Below are 8,703 nucleotides of genomic sequence, written 5' to 3' on the forward strand. Positions count from 1 at the left end.
GTACAATTCATACAACAAAAACAAAAGAAATAGTGAAGGACATCATTGACTGTCTCATTTGCATGCCACTGATCTCCACATATAACTGTGTTGTGAAAAATAACCCAAACTTATAAATGTCATAACGTTCCTATTTTACATCCATTTTTGATGAAATATTCGGCATTATGCTAGGTTGATTTTTTTCTATTAATTCAAATCGAATTCTTTCTGGGGAGGACTTGACCTTTAAATCAAAGCTTATATGTACATGTGTAGTAGACAGAGCAGTTTATTTTGTACATTATTTTTTTTTAAAGTAGATTGAAATTCTTTACATAATGATACGAAGATTGAATAAACTGTTTACATTTTCTTAACAATGCATCAGAAACTCTGAATAAAAATAGATAAACAATTTATTACAAAATAGTTTAGTCAAGATTTTAAACTCTACAGCTAAAGCATGAATATCACAGGTAATTAGGCAATTATATTTCTGAAAGAAATTAAAGGATGATTCTATCATAAAATAGTAATATCAAACAAATGATAATAGCTTGCAATGTATATATATAGTGCTTACTACAGAAATGTATCTTAGTGCCTATGAAAACAGGTGGAAAAAAAGGATATTCAGCAAAAATGATATTATATAATTTAAATTTGATAAATTAGGAAGCTGCATATGCTTAGAAATATGACCATTTAATTAACAAAGAGGTTTTGATATTGAAATCATGAGGCTTCAAACATTGATTGTTGTTTAAAAAAAATGGTATAAAAATAGACTTGAATCATAAGAATGACCAAGACCATCTCATGCCAAACTTAGTTAAGCATGAGCAAAATGTTGCTTATACCTCTCACATCCCTGCTTATACATTAGCCCATCGTGTGTGTCATTTATTTCCTGGAATTCACATCCCAAACCTTTTGTCAAACAAGAAAAATGTTGTGAATTTGGGTTTTTAAAAGCAAGATGGTCATTTGATCACTACTGATAAATCGGAATTCATGAATACATCCTATCAACTAAGCTACCATTTTGTGATCGCAAGTGTCCACTTTCATACACAGATAATCCAATGGAATGCTTAATACCCGAAGCACATGGTCCTTTTCTATTGACAACAGAATGCAGGCAGGAATTCATCAAAGAGAGGAGCAACGGATACCTGCAATAAGGATCAAAACAAAATGAATATCAAAAAATTTGCTCTTCGTTATTCTTTCTGGAAATATATCTTCATTGATCAAGCAATTAATACCCCCTTTACCTGAAGAGAAAAATGCATTTTTTTTACTATTTTTCATTTCTCCTGCAATATGAAAGTTAGCAGATTATCTATATATTTTTTTCTTCTGTGAAATCTTTAAAATTGTCTTATTTCACATATAAAGAGTATAAAATTACAAGAAAATTTGACCAACAAGATTGAAATTTGATTAAATACAGTATGTAGTAGGGGCCAATATATGTTTTCTTCATTATCACATACATCTAGTAGGTGTTGAATACAGAGAATATCAAATTGAAAACTGAGTGTGTATACCAACCTATACATTTACAGAAGACCTGTTCTTCCTGCTAAGTACAGGGCTTGTTCCCCATCAGGACTCCTGATGTAGACATGGCCCCAATCGATAGCACCTACGACTCTTGGAAACCTGTAGCAATCATCAAACTGTCGCTGGGTGGTTTGAATTTCTCGTCATCGGACACTTCATTAACTGTTACTCCTTGCCATTGCCTCAGAAAAATCTTTGATGATTCTGCACACGGATGACTATGATATAGTTGCTTTGTCTGCTTGCATCTTCTAAAAGGTACCTTTAGTTAATGAATGATAAGTGATGTTGTGTAATTGCTTTATTGATATGAAAGCCAATTGATACTTTACCATTTACATTTGCAAACATTGTGCTTCTGTTATGAGCTGATGTTTATGATGCACTGGAACTGATTAAAGAGATTTTTCTTAGATTCACTAAAAAAAAATCTACTGCAATAACAATCCATGCAAAATGGAGAATATCTCTCTTAAGCTGGAATGACATACCAATATTTCTTTTTGGGTGATTATAAACCATCCTTCATGATAATTTCCCACTTGAATGACATATTTGTATTAAAAAATGTTGCTACATTGTAAAAAATGAGAGAAAAATAAAATCCCCATCCATTTGCAACCCAAAGGGTTACATGTTTCATTTCCACAAAAACCTTTCTCTGAAATACCCCAACACTCCCCCTCCCCTGTACTCCTGACTGAAAGCAGAAACAAAAATCATACAATTTGGATGATGAATTATATTAGGTTTTGCATTAATCATTTCTGTAAACCATGTGCATGTTATCATTAATATGCAAGAAGTGGCCTGATGATGTCACATCCACACATTTTCCATACATGAATGTACAAGGGTTCCACGATATTTGCTCTGGCGACAATTACTTAATGGAAAATCTGCATGCTATGCAAAACATAAAACTTAATTTTCATGACTAGATACTTCCAACCCTTGATCCTTACATTATTCTGAACTCGCAATAACTATCTTAAATATATAATCAGCAGTCAACCACATTTTTACATTCCTGGAGGAAAAAAATGAACGATTATAATTTCAAATCACTAGAGAACAAGTGGGGATGTGAATATTGCATATTCATGAGGATACACAGAACTGTTTCCCCCAAGTAATGTAAAACTTTAAAATTGAATCAATTCATAATTCTCCATCCAATATTGATGGTTTTTGCGAGCCGAATTTTTCTTTATAAAAATCTCATTATTTTTGGCCTGGAGAATCGCTTTCATAGAACATAATTTGACCCCCCCCCCAATTACCTTCTGCTTTATAGTTCGCATATGCAAACTCACCAATGGCATAAAAACAAAGTCCTGTCAAAACATGTAACATGTCAGGCAATGTGTCGTTTCTCTCTGTTGGTAGCCCACTCTGAAAGGTTCATCCTTGTAGCATTCAAATGGATTCTTCCTGTCTCTTAATCCATGCTGTGGTCTTCCTATGTGTTGCTGAATCTGCATGGAAGTTGAAAGATTGTGTTGAAGAGTCATCATGAATGGGCAATTTACTCTTTGAATTTCATTTAATTCAAAAGTGTTTAAAGTGAGGAACAGAATGTCAAAGATTATACAGAAATCCCTAAAGAAAGATAGGATAAAAATGTCTAATTGTCATGAGTAGCTTTTCTATTTACCTACATGTACTCTTAAATGTGAAGAAAGAAAACTGCCAATTGTTGCTGATCATCATCATTGATCAAACCATGCGCGTCTAAGAGATGCTGAATCACTTTCAATTGGCTTGAATAGTGAAGGCAAGGCACTAATTTTATGGAACATTGTTTACACAAAAAGAGGGTATTGCTTGCGAGTGACTTTCGAATAACATATTTTCATGAATCTTCATCAAAGTCTCATCAAACTTTTTATTCTACATCCACCCCCCCCCTGGCATTCATAAGACTGACTATGCTTTTTTCTCTCTTTTAAATAAATATTCAACAAAATGTCAGGATTAATTGGAGATCAACAAGCCTTTAAAAAAAGCTAGTGACCAGTACACATATGCTTATAACATACAAGCAAGGTCCCTCCCCCCCCCCCTCTTCATTTTTGTCAATTACTATGACAAGAATGAAAAAGTAACATACATGATACATTAACAATTACAAGATGAATTCAAATCACAGAAATAACACTAAATGCAAAATGTCATTTTAATGATATCTAATTTTTTTCAATATGAACTGATAAGACATACCTCACTCTGTTGCAAGAAGGCACAGCAGTTCAAAAATGTGAGCCATGTTTGCCGTCTTGATTGATCACAATCTCACAATCTGCCGAGTATGGTCTGTTTCTGATATGGAAGAAAAAAAAGAATGAAAAAATATTTATTCATCAATCATACTGCAATGTACTAGGCCTTATATCAAAGAAAAAAGTAAAAAGCAGGTACAATTGTAGAATGATAAAATCCGCTGTTTCAAAGGAGTCTTTCAACATTTTCTGATTTTTTTGTGAGAGGGGATGCTGCGGAGCCACATGAAGTCTCAGGGGAGCATATCTCTGACAGAAATCAACCTATTTATCGGTCTACTACAAATGTTTAGAACTAAAGATCAAATGCACTTGTAGTTATGTGCGGTCTCGTGTGGATTTAACATTGGAAGGACACCTTGTGAAAAAAAATACTTGAAACAAAGAGAGTGGGGTAGAGAAAATAACCCCCAAAAGATAGAATTTTCAAAGTTAGACCTCAGTTAGAATTACTCAAATTATTCAATTAGGCCTAGGATTTCCATTATTTTTTGTTTTGACGACACCGTAAATCTAGAAGTGATCGCAAATGCGATGCCGAAGGTAAGTAAAACTTAGTTTTAGTAAAATCAAAGTCATATTAAAATTAAGTTCATATACAGCTGTTGGAGTAAACAGTGGTGAGTGGAACCCAATCTTTTTAAAACATTTTTTTCCAAAAATATTTAAATCAGGGCTTAGCCTTAGACTCGAGTTGACCCTTTTTTTTTTTACTCCAACGATGTTGTAGGACTAACTCTAACATGGCTACCAGGTAAGCCTGGCCATCTATCCAAGCTAAGGCAAAGCCAGCCCAGGGTAGAATGTCTAACGTACGGTTAGACCGGCTCTTGTATTTGTAATGTTAGAATTTTTTTAAATTTATTTTTATCGCTGCTCTCCTTGGTCTTGATTCACTTTTCAGACAAAATTCGATGCACAGTATTGTGTTGGCAGGGGTATCGTAGACAACAAAAATTCCATGAAAATCACACAAAATCGAAAATCACTCAAAATCACTGCCTGGCATAACTAGTATCGGCCTTTCAATCACGCCTACCTCGCCTGTGAGTGTGACTGCTAATTGCGTCTCGCACTGCACTGCTCATCTGATAACCAAGAACGCACACAAAAATACATGGCTGGGACTGAGCAGCTTAGAGACGCGACGATAACAATGATTAAGATACCATTTCAAGTTTTCGAGTACACTTTTTGGAAAGTTAAAGCTATCAATGATAGTTACAGATGGAACTGAATTCTCCGTCATGATTTAAGCTCCAATAAATTATGTAATTTACTTACAATCTCGGTCGAAGTCGTGAAATTTTAAGCTTTAGATAAGCCGATCACACCGAATCTCGTCTCCGTCCAAAAAACTTTTTTTTGCAGCAAACTTTTCTGCAACCGCAATGCTGCTCTCTGATTGGTTAAAACCGTGGACTAACTTTAATCCACCGATTTAGTCCACCCCAAAGAGCTGACTAAATCGTGACGTCAAATGACGCGTTTTATACCCCGGTATAACTTTAGTCCACCTTTGTGAATCGCAAAAGTTAGTACCTAGGTACTAACTTTAGTCCATGGATTACAATGACGTCAAATGACGCGTTTTATACCCCGGGTATAACTTTAGTCCACCTTTGTGAATTCGGGCCTATATATAATTAATTGATATTGTAATATTATGAAAAGATACCATAAACGTTATACCAGAAACAGAATGAAATCTTCGCAATGAGGTAAACAGTACTTTCTTTCAGATGTCAATATGGAATCTGGCAATAAATAATATTCATGAATCTAAACAAAAAAAAGTTTAACACATGTAATCAACGATGTGTTATGGTTTATATCTGAGATTCTAACAACATCCACACTGTCTTGTTTGTTTAATCCATAGTTATAATGAATAAGATGCCTTTTAAACCAGTCTCATTTTCTTATGACTTTGCTAGGCTTTATATGCAATCATGGTTGCATGAACCGAATTACTCATGTTTTCACACAGTAACAATTGCCATCCCATTTCCGTACTTTGTCTTTACTGTAATAATTTTCTTTATAATAAATCATACGTAGGCCTACTCCCGTTGATTTTACTACCATGGAAAAATGAAATGTATTTGAACTTGGAATTGAATTAAATGAACAAATTGTCGTATGTGATCAGTATATTCTATGGGATACACCGTAAGCATATCTCCTCGTTCTTTTAGGCATAATGTGTATTCTATGTTTGGTTTATTTTTTATCCCATAACATCATTACCTCTTCAACTACAATCGATCTATATAAATAACACCCCATTACAGTGTGTAACTACAGTGAAAAATCCTAAGAATTACAATAATATTCAAATGATGAAAAAAGCAACAGAAAATCTACCATGTCTACCAGAATTAAACAGTGTATAAAGGGTACCCTTATGGAACAAACACAGTGTTACCACAGTGTGTACCACAGTGTGTAACACAGTGTGTACCACAGTGTGTAACACAGTGTGTACCACAGTGTGTACCACAGTGTGTTCACAGCGTGTACCACATGTGTTTAATATATTATTTTGGGACGTGTGGTAACACTGTGTTTACAACACTGTGTAACACAGTGTTGCCACACAGTCGCCACACAGTCCGAAACACATATTAAACACACTGTGTACCACACGTTTATAACCACATAGTCCTTTACACTGTGGCATTCACCACATAGTCAACCACACTATGACATACACCACATAGTCCACCACACTATGACATACACCACATAGTCCACCACACTATGACATCAACCACATAGTCCACCACACTATGACATATACCACAGAGTCCACCACACTATGACATGCACCACATAGTCCACCACACTATGACATATACCACATAGTCCACCACACTATGACATATACCACATAGTCCACCACACTATGACATATACCACATAGTCCACCACACTATGACATATACCACAGAGTCCACCACACTATGACATACACCACATAGTCCACCACACTATGACATACACCACATAGTCCCCCACACTATGACATACACCACATAGTCCCCCACACTAAGGTGCTCATCTTACTGTGATGTCTACCACAGTCCACCACACGGACATTGACTACACAGTCCACCACACTGTGGTATGCATGTGCCACTAGCTCGTTTACCACATGCAGTCCACTACATACCCATGCAGCACATACCATGTAGACCACTGCAACACAGGCCAACTGGAACGAAGCACAGTGTCCTGCAATCTTGACCACAAAAGTATACCATCATTGCCAATTAGTGCTGATCTCAATAGGAGTGGAAGCTAATAATAGTGTCACCAATTCAAATCAAATTTTAGAATATATCTTTCATCATTTTGCATACCCACTTGTAAAAAAAAAAAATCAACACTAAAAACTTCCATCCTCCTGATCACAACAAAATTGATTTGAGAATTTGTCTGTTGTCACTGGCTATAGGTACTTGGGTGGTTGTATCATGGTAGACACTGTGCTTTGGTCCCAATCTGAAGAGTAGGGAGAGCAATCTACAAGACACAAGAAAATATAATTAGAAATAAAAAATGAAAAAATTCATTTTGTTCAGTTTAATAAACAGTAATATAATAAAAGCAACATGAAAATAACTGGGTCATAAATACAAGCACTGTGAATACAAACATGAATTTTTCTCCTCGATTTTCACAAGTAAACATACGTTGTGGAATGAAATTGTTTGGGAAAACAAGCCTGGTATGAAATATTTCTTAAATGTAAACATATTAACGGGGTACTCCAGGCTGACATAATACAATTTTAACAAATAAAGTAAAAGGAGACAAATAAAATACTGCAAATTTCATCAAAATCTGACAAGGGTGACAAAGTCATTACATTTTTAACTTTTGCATTACTAGGGCAAAACAGTGCTATGCATGTCTTCATGAATATGCAATGAGCAAGCTGATGATATCCCCACGTAATCTTTTGTATTTTATTTCAAAAAATTATATTTAGTCAAATTTTGTCACCAGATATAATAAAAAAATGGGATTGACAACTGATTTAGTTTGTAAGAAAATCATTGTGCCAACTTATTTTGTTACAAGGGAGACATGTTGTGTACACATGTAGGAAAATGACATGACATCATTAGTCAACCTATTGCACATTCACGATGACTTGCATATGACTATTTTCACAAAATAATGCTAAGCTGGAAATACTATAACTTCGCTATTTGCTATCAGATTTTCAGCATTTTGCTCGGTGGATTTTACTATATGTATTTTGATATGATTATTTTCAGCCTGGAGTACCCCTTTAAGGTATCTAACATTTATGAGTCTATATTCTGACAAATTTATCGTTGAGGTTGTTCTTTCATTCAAATGCAAGTATTTTCATTCGAAACAAGACTTGCAAGGTTACAAGTGATGAAAACACCGAACTAAAATAACCTGTTTAAAAGAAAAGGTTACTTGAAAAAAAAAAAAAGTGGAACGCCTCTGACAGTCTCGCCTGTGTCACGCAATTCAATATAGCAACAATGCTGACTTTGAATAAAAAAAAGTGATACTTGATTACCCTAATGTTCAAGTTTACTTTCAAAGTTATGAAGACATTTCCAAAATTATTACCAACATAGTCAAAGTTCTTTGATGCTAAATGACATTTGACCTTAATCATTTGACTAAAAACTAGTGCAAGACTATCAATGATACTTGATTACCCTTATATCCAAGTTTCATGAACCAGATCCATAAACTTTCAAAGTTATGACATTTAAAAAAATATCTCGAGCATGCATGGTCACAGTTCATTGACCCTAAGTGACCTTTGACCATAATCATGTGACCTAAAACTCATGCAAGATGATAAGTGAAACTT

General features: G+C 34.7%; 1 long non-coding RNA gene across 1 annotated transcript; it reads right to left on the bottom strand.

The window, feature by feature from the left end:
• Positions 1 to 752: 752 nt before the first annotated feature.
• LOC121419929 lies at positions 753 to 5,416 on the bottom strand. Its single transcript, XR_005970665.1, has 5 exons — positions 5,118 to 5,416; positions 3,775 to 3,873; positions 2,868 to 3,029; positions 1,540 to 1,813; positions 753 to 1,157 (listed from the first exon to the last, which is right to left on the bottom strand). It is a non-coding gene; the product is annotated as an uncharacterized LOC121419929 (long non-coding RNA).
• Positions 5,417 to 8,703: the final 3,287 nt, after the last annotated feature.

Source organism: Lytechinus variegatus, chromosome 8 (assembly GCF_018143015.1).
Source record: "Lytechinus variegatus isolate NC3 chromosome 8, Lvar_3.0, whole genome shotgun sequence".
Lineage (NCBI taxonomy): Eukaryota > Metazoa > Echinodermata > Echinoidea > Temnopleuroida > Toxopneustidae > Lytechinus > Lytechinus variegatus.